Genomic DNA, 11648 nt, shown 5'->3' on the forward strand with positions numbered 1-11648 from the left:
AGAGAAGGATTGTCTTTTATTAAGCTAGCTAGAATGGTACAAACCTTCGTATGTTACCTAAATACCACAAAGTAAACAAAGGAAATGTACAGTGCCATATTTTTGCCCTAATTTAGCGCGATTTTGGTTTGAATTCTTTGTGCCTTAGCTATGTTTGTTTACTTGGTATGCTGGGCTGAAAGAGGTGCTGTTGTTTTGGTCCATTAGGGCTCTATGTTCTTTGATCCTGCTACAGTCCGGTACACCTGTCTTTAATAAAGCCTTTCTAACTACCCCAGGGCCTCTTTGTACAGCAGGTACAAAGCAGGCAGCTGGAGTTTATTTGATATATATGTGAATGCATTTATTAAGCAGGGCTAACCTCTTGACAAGAATTGCGGGAAATGGAAACATCCTAAATGGTTGCGGCACACTAATATAACAATGTTAAAAGTCACTTAAAAAGCTATATGACTTTTTATTGCTCTTCATGCTTTGTCACAGCTGTGCAGCAAGCTGGTCTTGGCAGCCCCCTCTGTTCAGAAGGTGAAACAGGAAGTGACCCAGCTGCTCCGGGCTCCTGGTTCCCACCATACCTGTTTGATCTTCAAGTGAAACCAGACAAAACCAGCCTGGTTGTGGGATGGCCTGGGCCACTTCCCGTGAAGATGAGAGCATGCAGTTCTTTATATAGATGGATGGACTTAAAATAGAGTCAAATACTGCCAGCCAATCACCAATTATGAACCTGCTGCGATTAATGTTTACCTGACACACCAGGTTTGAAGGAACAAAGGTTTTTTACATTTTGACATTGAGTTTCTATTTACTTGAAACATGTCAGTCCATGATCCATGACATTCAGCTAATACCAGGAGTTGCACAAATGATCATCAAATTGTTTTTTTGACCTGGGATTCCTTGTGTACAGTACACTTTCCAGTAAACCAGTTGGAGGAAAAATCTTAATTGAAAACTTGACTTTTTCTGGGTTTTGTTCTGGTTCTGCGTATTCTTTGAAAATAAATTTTAAACAAGTTTCTGTTTTGGTTCTCCTCCCACTTAAAATCGTTTGTACCATAGGAACATATTTCTCTATAGATTTTTAACCCATCAGTTATCAGTATTACGTTTAACAGCTCCTTCTAGATCTCTATGGGCTGCATGCGCTCCTTACATGCTTGTACGTTCTTAATAACTTTTATATGCATATTCATAAATAAATGACAGTACCACTTGTGTACATCATTTCACGCGTCACTGCCAGTATCCCTACGATGAAGGGCTTGCGGATTCTGCGCATGCTCACATATTCATTTTCGGTTTGCTGGCTGATGCTTTCATAAGCAAAATTTCGTCTCCCTCTTGTGGTGGTGGAGAGGTCTGTGACACAACAAAAGCACTTACTACACGGATAAAACTGCTTTGGGGGAACCCATTAAAATGACACGAACCTCCAGCATAATAAACGGAATACAAATTAATGTAATAGTGTGTGCAACACCTCACTGAACAACAATCCCAAACGGACAGCGAAAAGATCCCACCACACCTTTAAAAGGAAAGTAGTGGAGGTATGAATATATATATATATAGTAATTTAACCTTATATGAATATATTTATATATTGATATACATGTACTCTGTAAAATACACATACTCTGAAAAGCATGAAAACTATTATATATATATATATATATATATATATATATATATATATATATATATATATATATATATATATATATATATATATAGTTTTCATGCTTTTCAGAGTATGTGTATTTTACAGAGTATATATAAATATATTCATATAAGGTTAAATTACTATAGGTTTATTTATTGTTTTATATACTGTTCTATGTTAACATATATATAGAACCATATATATATATAGCAGAATGAATATATACATATAATATGAAGATCAGAGTCCAGTTTGTACATGCATGCACGGCCGTATGTATGTCGGTGTTATTTCCTCGCCAAGTGGGTGTAGGTACGGGTTTGATTTCGAGCATCACTTCGTCCGCTTGTCGTCGAGGGAGCCTTTCGCGCTCGCACGGCTACTCGGGGTTTCGCGGCTCGCCTACTTTCAGTTTTATGAAGAAGTTACATAAAGCTTAAGGGCTCTAATACGCGGCTTTAAAGTGTCTCTCGGAAAATGGTGAGTTAGCCTCGCAAGATTGATGCCACGGGAAAAAGAAACTTTTTTTTTTTTAAAACAAAAAAGAGCGTTGACTCAGCATTTAATCAGCCACACCGACCCGGAACGGAGACACATACATGTCCAAAGCGAAGCAGCCCCAGTAGCAGCGGCGCTATACCGATCAATGCACACCTGTTCTCCAGCTGCTGCCAGCGTGGCCGATTAGCAGCTAGTTAACGCATCTCCACGTAACCTATGCTTAATCAACTGCAAGCATAGGTGGCGGTCATACTGTCTATCCGCTCAAATATGGAGGCAGGAAGGAGGTAGGACATTTTAATTTCGCCCTCGTTAAATGGTGAAAATATTGAAACTAGTAGAGACGCTACTTCTCTGAAATTACTTTTGCATAGAGCCGGACATGCTGCTTTGTATAGCCGCTTCACTTTTGCATTTTTAAAGGCATCCGGCTGCAGGAAGAGGGGGACCAAAGTGGCAAAAGATGGAGATCAAAGAAACGTTTGACCTTTTTGACACTGACGGCTCGGGGATCATCGATGTCCAGGAGCTGAAGGTAATTAACGTCTGCGGTGGCGTCCGATTGCCTGTAAATTTCAATGTTTCATCTACTATTTTAATAATTTTTTTGGTATTTTATTGAGAGTTTACCCAGCTGTTATGCCTTATAACCTCTTAAAAACTACTGGGGTTCCACAGCAACCAAAGGGAAAATTTGATATTTACATTAGCCATGGATTTACTATCAATGCTGCACATATGTCCATCCATCGAAGTTCTAATTGCTTATCCTGGTCATCGTTGGGTAGGTGGGATCACGTCAATCCCAGATAACATCAGGCACAAGCCTGGGATATACCCTGATTGGGATGCCACTCTATCACAGGCCACACCCACAATGAGTAATTTAAAGACACCAATTAGTCTAACCCAGGGGTGGCCAATCTTATCCGCAAAGGGCCGGTGTGCGTGTGGGTTTTCGCTGCAACTCCCTAATTAGGTCACTAATTAGAGGACCGATTGGCTGAAGAGTCCTCACACCTGGGTTTGAACAGCTGACCTACAGGTTATCCCAAAAACCTGCATACACACCGGCCCTTTGCGGATAAGATTGGCCACCCCTGGTCTAACCAGTAAGTGTTTTTACTGGGAACTAAAGGACACCCACATGATTCAGGGAGAACATGCAAACCCCACACACGCTCGGAGAAGTGGGATTCGAACTTCCAACCTTGAAGATGGGAGGTATCAGTACTATCCACTGAGCTGTCCATACAAAATTGTTTTCTATACTCTGTCTATATATGCACTTTACAAAGCAAAGAAGTGTACAGGGATGTATAGTAACCAAAACAGAAAATGCTGCATTAATATTTAAATGGTGATGGTGGTGTGTGCCAGTAATTGGAAGGTTGCCCGTTCAAATCCCAGGGTCGGCAGAGTGATTTCACCATTCAGCCCTTGAGCAAGGTCCTTAACCCGAATTGGCTGACCGTGCTTTCTCAATAATGTACGTCCATCTATATTTGCATGCCCAACACAGGGCTTCACTGAGTATGAGGCTGAGGGCACCAAGTATAGGATGCCAGGCCATCACAGGGCACGTATGCACACAATGGGCAGTATAGCGGCACCAGGTAATCTAGCCAAATGCTTTTGGATAAAAAGACTAGATTTCCTGGAGAGCAACTGACACGTCATGGAAAACCAAGCAAACACAGAGGACCAGAGGGGTTTACTATGAAGCGGGTTTACTGGCTGAGCAGTGTTTTTTGAGGCTTACTTCCAAGTTATTGCATAATACGAATCGTAGCTCAGTTTTAAGCCATACATTACTACAATACTGCTGCACTGTTGCCTCACACCTTTGGAACCAGGGTTCAAGTCTCTGACAGGGTTCCACGTGTGTGGAGTTTGCATGTTCTCCCAATGTCATCACAGGGTTCCCTCTGGGCACTCCAGTTTCCCCCCACAGTCCAAAAACGTACACGAAGTTACCAAATCGCCCGTAAACGTACATGTGTGAGTGAATGGTGCGTGAGTGTGCCCTGTGATGGGTTGGTGCCCCATCCTGGGTTGTTCCCTGCCTATGTGTGAATATGCTCATAGCCTCTTGACCTCCCGCATCCCTAAATAGGATAATGATATTGAAGATGGATGGATGGATTGCCATGATAATTTATACTGTATGCCTGACCTGCTGAGTACTTCTTAGTGTAGGTTTTCAGCGTAAAACAGGCGTGAGTTCCACCCTTTCCCCAAAAACGAATATACGTATATACAAACTGCCCTTTCGCCAAAAAACATATATATGAATATACAAACTGCCCTTTCGCCAAAAAACATATATATGAATATACAAACTGCCCTTTCGCCAAAAAATGTAGCCTATACAAGATCCACCCTTAGACTAAAATAGCTGGGATGGGCGATAACACAGATCTTTTTTAGAATCCAATACAAATTAAATGAAATCAGAAGGTTTTCCTCAGATACGATGTTCGGTGTCAGTCCCTTTATGGCCTCTTGCCAGTGACAGATTAAATTTGCCATGGTGGGGGGGACGGAAGTGCTGACTATAAGGTTTGCCAAGAGGGGTGGGTCTGACGTACAGTACCTCCTAGCTAACCAAGGGCGGAACAATGATACAATGTATGTGTTAGCTTACTTCATTAGGTCCCCAAGGACCAAGTTGAGAAACACTGGGTTAACCTATTAGCGTGTGGCTCAGGGGGCTAATCCTGTGTGCCTGTAATCAGAAGGTCGCTGGTTCAAACCCAGCCTCAGCACGTCTGCGGCTCCTTCAGCAAGGCCCTTAACCCCCAGCTCCCTGGGCGCCACTATGGGTGGCTGCCCTTCGCGGACAACTTGCTCTATGAGAAAGAGCAAGTTGAGGGAGGCGTAATGACAATTTCCCCAAGGGGATCAATAAAGTATCGGTTATTATTAGATTATCTGGAAGAAATCCACACACACAATATTGGGGGGACTGAAATCCCAGCCCTGAAGGTGTGAGTTAACAGTGGCATGTGGAGGGTTTTTCCATTTATTTATGTTCAGGTGCATCCTGTCATTTGAATGCCTGCAGTGGGTAGACCACTGTCCTGTGGGCAGTAGGGAAGCGCACTTGTAATTGAAAGATTTCAGGTTCGAATCCCGGACGAGCAAGGCACCACTGAGGTACCCTGAGCAAGGTACGGGTTAAATGCAGAGAACACATTTTGTTGTTGTGCGCTGAGTGCTGTGGTGTGTCGACAATGACAATCACTAAATTCTAAAATTCAAAAAATTCTGATTTCCTGTTTGAATGAAGAAGCATTAATTGATTAATTGATTGATTAATTGATTTATACCAATCAGGGGTCTGTTTCACGGAGCAGGATTATTTGCTTCACCATTTAAGGCGGTCTGGACTAAGTGTAAGTGAACGAAGATAAAGTTCATTTAAAACTGGAGCACCTTAAATCTGACAAGTTATTGGGCTAAGCAAGAAATCCTGGTTCCCAAGTCGTAAACTTTTCCCCGCATATGTCAGATCTGTCATATATCGTGTGTCATGGACTGAGACAGCAGACTAAAGGAAGATCATTGTAATTTCCTCAAATGGGATGTTGCATTTAAACACATTTGAGTTAAAATACCAAATGACCTTTTCTCATAGCTGATTTCCAGAAATGGAAGCGATTCAAAACAAATCGAAAACAAACCCTAAACATTAGGCAAGCATCCTCCTAGCAAAACTGTTCAATTACAACACGTTCAATTTTGTGACACGTTTCCAGGAGACGGGTAGAAGACAACATTTGCAAGACTCCCCACCTACTGTCTAATATTCAGAATGGCAGCGGTGTCTAGGAATGTGAAACCAGAAAATTTTCAAAGAAGTATAGCTGTATGTTACATTGAGAGATATTACACATCCCTTGTCATTGCAGCTTTGTGAATCTTGTGAGTCAGCTTCTGCTTAGAGATGCCAACAGAAGGTGCAGTTAAAAGTACCAGATGAAAGAACATCGTCGGCACTTGGAGAGTTCACACCACATAAAGAAGTCAGCAGAGTCATTTTAATCAGGGGCACGAATGGATGACAATGACAGTTTATTTTTAGGAGGACACACAAATAAGTAGCTACAAAAATAAAACAGAATCAATTATGTTCATGGAAGGCTAGTGAATAAAAATATGTCTTTAATCTGGGTTTAAACAGTTCAAATGAAGTTTACTTCCTGACATAAAATGGTAAGGAGTTCCATAAACGCGAGTAGATGCAGCAGATACAGGCGCCCTGTCCCCCTTTGTTTTACATTTGCAACGTGGAAGCACAAAGAACATCCGACCAGCAGATTTGAGTTCCCTGATTGGCTGGTGCGTCACACAATTCTGAAATTTACCGGGGAGCGTACCCATGTAATGCTTTAAAAAACAATAGTAGTATTTTAAAAATCAATTCTAAAACTCATTGGGATCTGTGAATCTAAGAGGCTCCCAAATGCCGACACTACAGAGCTAAAATACGAACTGAATTTTAAACTCTGCGAACATTCAATGAATTGGCTTGTACGAGAGATACAAACGTGACTTTGCGTATTTATAAATGTATAAACTTATTTGTACCTTGTGAGTAGTCAAACGTTGATGTGAATCATGCTCTGTTTATTCTTTTATACCATTGTTAATAGATTATGCATGATTACACCAACCGCGGACGGTTTGATCAAATGTCGATTCAGCGACACAAAAATAACAGTTTTGCGTGGCTGTAAACTCTACCTTAAGCAAATTCTTTTCCTTTCGCTTTACTATTCCAGTATTCAACCAGATAAATCAAATTTTACCCTTTCTTAATTTCATAAAAAGTGGCAGATTACCATTGCCCTGCTTTACCCGTAATTTGCGTTGCACATCAGCGAAACTCACATTTCTCTCTCTGTAGTTGATGACATTTTGAAAAGTTCTGTGCAGTCGTACAGCGGGCTCTTAATCAACTATTTGTATGCCTTGTGTTACAGGTAGCAATGCGTGCCCTGGGTTTCGAGCCTAGGTAAGAGGAAATAAAGAAGATGGTTGCCGACATTGATAAAGAAGGCTCTCGTACCATTGACTTTATTGATTTTTTAGGCATGATGTCACAAAAAATGGTAGGTATTTTTGGGTGGTTCCATTACCAGTCCCCAAGAGATCCATTATTATGGGATTGTTTTACAGGGTTGCCAACATATAGATAGATACAATGTATGTATTAGATTAATATGTATGCAATTTGTGTATTACTCTAGAATGAAAAGGACTCAAAAGAGGAAATCCTAAAAGCCTTCCAGCTGTTTGATGATGATGGCACTGGAAAAATCTCTTTGAAAAACCTCAGAAGAGTTACCAGAGAACTTGGTGAGAACCTGACAGATGAGGAGCTGCAAGTAAGTCATTCATAATGAAACTTTCCGTGACATTGTTAAATATCTTCATGCCTTCTAGGGCTGGGCGATATATCGGGTTTTTACGATATATCAATATATTTTCATACAAGATATATGATGAGACAATATCATTTATATCGATATACAGTGGTACCTCGGGTTCTCGAACTCACTAGAACTGGAATTTCTTGAAAGTTGAACAAACCAGTTTGACCTAGAACTCGATCTGAATATCAGAAGTGGAACCGTGAACACTGACCTAATATAAATTGTACGCGCCAGGAAATGAGTCATACTACAATGCAATTCTTACTTGAATGCCTTCTTTACAGACCGGACGATTAACCAAATAAAGCAGCGCAACATTACAGTAACTAACAATAAATAAACCACTAACTTACGTGTACTATTAGAGCATTTATGTCATTTATTTAAACTTTATTTTACCAGGTAAATTAACTGAAAAACAGTTCTCACTGCTTTACGTGATATTCGGGAGAAATAGTAGATTACGCATCGGAACTGCCTGGGATACAAACGTCATGCGTGTAACTAAACTGTTCAGCCAATAAGGGCAAAGGTGTGTGAGAAGGGTCCAGCTGCAGACGCCTGTAGATTGGAGCTCCACCGGAAATACTTCACCTCCACAGGAAACACGTGGCCTCAACTCTGTGTCACAGCGAATAAACCCTAACCTTAACCCTAACCCTAACCGGAGCTCCACTTTATGTCCTTAAAGATCACGTGTTTCCTGTGGAGGTGACGTATTTCCGGTGGAGCTCCACTCTACAGGCGTCTGCAGCTAGACCCTCTTGAGGTGTGTTGTGACGGAGGCGGTTCCAGTTTGTGCAGCCGGGTGAGAAGTCGCAATGCATCTGACCGTAATGCATTGCGTCAGGATCAGAAAGAATGCGTTGCTTTAAGCCAGCGCTGTAAGCAAGTCGAACGCACCCAATGACCAGACTGCGGAAACAAACTGAAATGCAGACAATACAGAGGACTAATGACAACAACCAGAAACAGCTGATCACATGGGGATCCCACATGAGGTTAACAAGGGGGCGTGGTACATGGAAGGAGCGGACGATCGGGGCAGGACAGGGGTAATGTTGGGATAAGATCTTTATCGTTTTGGAAGCCATTAAGAAAAAAATGCTCTTCTTGTTTTATCCTGTTCATTTTGTGTTTAAATGCTAAAAAAAAAAAAACATTTAGGTGCAATTTTGGGGTGCCGGGAACCAATTAATTGGTTTTCCATTATTTCTTATGGGAAAAATTCGATCAGAACTCTAAGCTCTAACCTTTTAGGATTCGATACGGAGTCCGCAACGGATTAAGTTCGAGAACCGAGGTACCACTGTAGTTTGTTGCTTTATAATTATATTCATAGTGCCACCACTTCGCCTATTTCTCCTCACCCTGTCTGTCTCTTACAAAACTGCGCCCTGCCCCGCCCCTCTCCCTCTCCGAACACAACCCACCCCTCACTTCCACTCACTCACTCACAAGTCCTGCATGAAGCGTCAACATGGAGACAGGCACAGACACGAGGCAAGCTAGCGAAGAGGAACTGGGGGGTATTTCACGAAGCAGGATTCCTTGTTTATCCGCATAACTTGTCAGACTTAAGGTAGTCTGAGCTACATATAAGTGTCTGATTAGTCCATTTAGCCCAGATTACCATAAATCCAACAAGTTATCCGGCTAAGCAAGAAATTCTGCTTAGTGAAATACCCCCCTAGTTGGTAAAATAATCATCCTAACCCAGGGGTCTCCAACTCCGGTCCTGGAGAGCTACCGTCCAGTAGGTTTTCTATCATACCCGGCTTCTGATGAGCCACACCTGTTCTTAGGTAAATACCAGGGCCAGGTGTGGCTCATCTTAAACCAAGTAGGATAGAAAACCTATGGGATAGTAGCTCTCCAGGACCGGAGTTGGAGACCCCTGTCCTAACCTATGGAAACATCCTACCTTTGGGTACTGCGCATGTGCACTATGAAATCAAGCCCCTTTTCTCGTGCTTGAAGAACCGCCCACGGATCTATCCTACCTTGCGTTGTAGTTGTGGCTTATTTCTGTGTTTTCAATGTTCATACATTTTAAATATTTTATTAAATACACTGATCGCACTTTACTGTCAGCATCATGCTGATTTACTATGCTGTATGTGGAATTACCTGACATGTTTTAACACTTAATCTTATAAGGTATTTCAGACTCGCGAATGCCTGCTTACATTACATTAGTTCGTGTCTTTTAGACAAGTTACGTATTTATTTTTTGGATTATCCGCTTTCAGTTTCAGCCCATAAAAATGACAATAACATTTTCAGTAAGGTAGCACCGATCGATAGATATATCAGGTAAGACAAATTGACATTTTTGAGCCATTTTTTCATGTACATGTACAGCTGTCTGTAAATGAAAGTGCCGTGTGACATTGAGGACATTTGACTTTGACATCTATTTGTTATTACTTTATGGGAAAACAATATTGATATATATGTCGTATATCGCAGTTCAGCTAAAAATATCAAGATATGATTTTCGGTCCATATTGCCCAGCTCTAATGCCTTCAGAGCATTTGAATGTCATTCTGCAATCCTTAATATTGACAACAATAACTGTCTTCACTAGGAGATGATTGATGAGCCTCACAGAAATGGCGACGGGGAAGTCAATGAGCAGGACTTTTTAAGGATAATGAAGAAGACAAATTTGTATTAAAGAAAAACCTTTTTATTCAGCAAAGGAATTGCACAGTTTGTTTTGTATATTAGACGTTATTTTATGATTTTTTTTTTCACAATATGATTACAAATTGGTAACATGAGATAAAAAATCTGTATTTCATTTTTAGTGACTTAGCAATTATGTATATATGTATATTTCTTTATCTTATCGCAAACACTATAATGGCTAAGTTATAAGTTCTAAAAGTTATAAGCTCTAAAATTTAAATTTTCTGTAAAACCCCTGTTATGTTTGACAAAATATAGATAATTTTTTGTGAACTCATCATTGGGGGTTACTACTGTACATGCATCATTTATTCATTCTGGTCAATGGATATTGTAATATTAATTTAATTTTCACCAAAGCTAATTGTTAAGACTCACTAAAAGTTTTAAACCAAACTTTAAAGAAAAACTTTTTGTTTTTACATATTTGCTGATCCCATTATTTGTTAGCATCTTAAATTTTACCTGTGGGGAAAGTTTTAAATAATTGTATTTAGTTTAATTCTCCTTTCTAAACATGGGTCACTCATTGACTAATTTAGAATGTGTGTTGATTTATTAATTTTACAGGATAAAACCAAAATTACTTGCAATCATCTCATTATTGCAATTAACATTCTTCACCATTTAATGTATTTGGTCTGAATCATGTGATTTGTGAAAGAGTAACAATTAGTATAGATAAGCACTCAGCTACAACTCGGCTGGACGGCTAGCAACAATGAAATTCAGTGTTACATATGGCTGCCAGTTACTACTTGTGAAGGTAGAACACAATACTTTATACACCACTTTTATAAATTGCATTTATAATTCGAACCAACCTCAACTTCCGGAAAATGATGGAATTTCTCTCCGCAAATCATGCGGAAAGGGCCACTGACGGGTTTGCAGTTTCGATAAGGATGGCATAATAGGCGTGATATGACGCAGACATAGATCACGTACTCGACATGCAGAGGTGAACCGGAAGGACGAGTCAAACATCATCAGAAATGCAATCTAAGTAATTCCAACAGTGAATAACCCCAGACAAAAAGCACACGTAGAGAAGGCCTGACACAAATATTAGAAACAAGCCATATACTTCTGGAAAAGATTCCTTATTTTGCATGCGTACAATTAATCATCAAACGAAACAAAAAACACCCTGTGATCTAATTATAGACATAAATTGCGCAAACACAGTTCCTTGCTGTGCCTCTAGAGCACTTGTATTGACGATATCAGATGATCAAACTCTTCCACGTTTGAACCTAGAGTGGTCTTTTTTTAACGTCATGCTTTCTCGACACTAAATCTCTCCACATCGTCTTCCCCGTGTTCAGCGTCATAATTATTCAGT

At 40.4% G+C, this 11648-nt stretch overlaps 1 pseudogene; it reads left to right on the top strand.

The window, feature by feature from the left end:
* The first annotated feature begins 2030 nt into the window (after positions 1 to 2030).
* LOC111835518 (uncharacterized) lies at positions 2031 to 11648 on the top strand (annotated as a pseudogene).

This window comes from Paramormyrops kingsleyae, chromosome 12, assembly GCF_048594095.1.
Source record: "Paramormyrops kingsleyae isolate MSU_618 chromosome 12, PKINGS_0.4, whole genome shotgun sequence".
Classification (NCBI taxonomy): domain Eukaryota; kingdom Metazoa; phylum Chordata; class Actinopteri; order Osteoglossiformes; family Mormyridae; genus Paramormyrops; species Paramormyrops kingsleyae.